Source organism: Nilaparvata lugens, unplaced genomic scaffold, assembly GCF_014356525.2.
Source record: "Nilaparvata lugens isolate BPH unplaced genomic scaffold, ASM1435652v1 scaffold7155, whole genome shotgun sequence".
Taxonomy (NCBI): domain Eukaryota; kingdom Metazoa; phylum Arthropoda; class Insecta; order Hemiptera; family Delphacidae; genus Nilaparvata; species Nilaparvata lugens.
In genome coordinates this window covers 1,196-2,455 of record NW_024092904.1, presented here as the reverse complement: position 1 = coordinate 2,455, position 1,260 = coordinate 1,196, and the positions used below count along the sequence as shown (strand labels likewise).

The window sequence follows — 1,260 nt, the reverse complement described above, 5'->3', positions numbered from 1 at the left end:
ATAAAACTGTATTTTTTCAATTATGGAAAAATTCCACAGTATCAATTATCATTCCAAAAGTTTTATCATTAGTGATATTTCCTTAAGCTTGGTTGTTGAAAATGATTACACATTTGACATTTCCATTCTTCGGTAGTAGGCTATTCAGAAAAATTTATTAGTCGGGGAAATTTTAATAGGAAAATGAATGCGAAAAATAATATATTTTCCTCCAGTTACCCGAAAAAAAAATCTATACAATAAAAAACAAATCAGTCATTTTTAGTGTCATCTTTTTCCGCTCCCAAGTAGTAATTTAATTATATTGGGAAACAAATCATTTACTGTTGTGATCATTATTAAAGTGGTTACCGTGATCAAGAAGGCGGTTCCCCCAGGGTGAGGCCTTGTCATTGCACTGCGACTTGGTTGACCCCTGCGAATGCCCCAAATGTGGGCATCTCGGGAGTGTAAGTATCGTGTAGCTACTATGTATTTTTATACCGTAAACTCATTCGAGAATTATAAAGAGTTGAGAAGGTTATTACAGAAGAGCCTTTTGTTGTATTATATTAATAGATTTTTTTTAAATATTATAGTCAGTCTTTACATTCAAACTATTTGATTTACAGGTAGTACTACCCTTTTCAGTGCATTGCTGAACCGCTGCTTAGAAAGAAGAATCGCTGCGTTGTGTATTTACAATTCTCGCAGAGGGAGTAAACCTCGACATGTACTACTGATTCCCCAGCATGAAACAGAAAACGAAGATGTGTATGAAAAAATGCCCGCTGGGTTTCATGTTTTTTACCTTCCATTCGCAGGTAAATTTGAGTTATTCCACAGCTAATAAACTCTATTGAGGATTCAATAAAGTTCTATTTCATATTGTAAACATAATATTCTAGAAATGAACACTTTTATTTTTACCTTCTCATATTCTCTGAAGGAATCAGTCACTTTCCTTTTCCGAATAGATTATATAATTTGAAGTGAATCAAGAAGAGAATAGATCAATCTTCATAATTGTCCAGCCTACTATAGGCTAGTTATTTGACTATTCACCTTCTCTCCTTAGGCGGGGTGCTCACCGGAGATACGCGTTTCGTGAAAAAAGTTTCAGGAAACGTGAAACGATGTTGCTCGCAATAGACTGATAAGATAACACAGGGTTGTGCACACTGCGTTTCATGAAACTCCAGTTTCTTTGATTGCGTGAAACCAGTTTTCGTGAAACTCGAATAATCGGTTATCTCTAGCTGTAGAAACTGTGTGATTTGT

The 1,260-nt window shown here is 35.1% G+C and overlaps 1 pseudogene; it reads left to right on the top strand.

Moving 5' to 3' along the window:
- Positions 1–342: 342 nt before the first annotated feature.
- LOC120356576 lies at positions 343–444 on the top strand (annotated as a pseudogene).
- Positions 445–1,260: the final 816 nt, after the last annotated feature.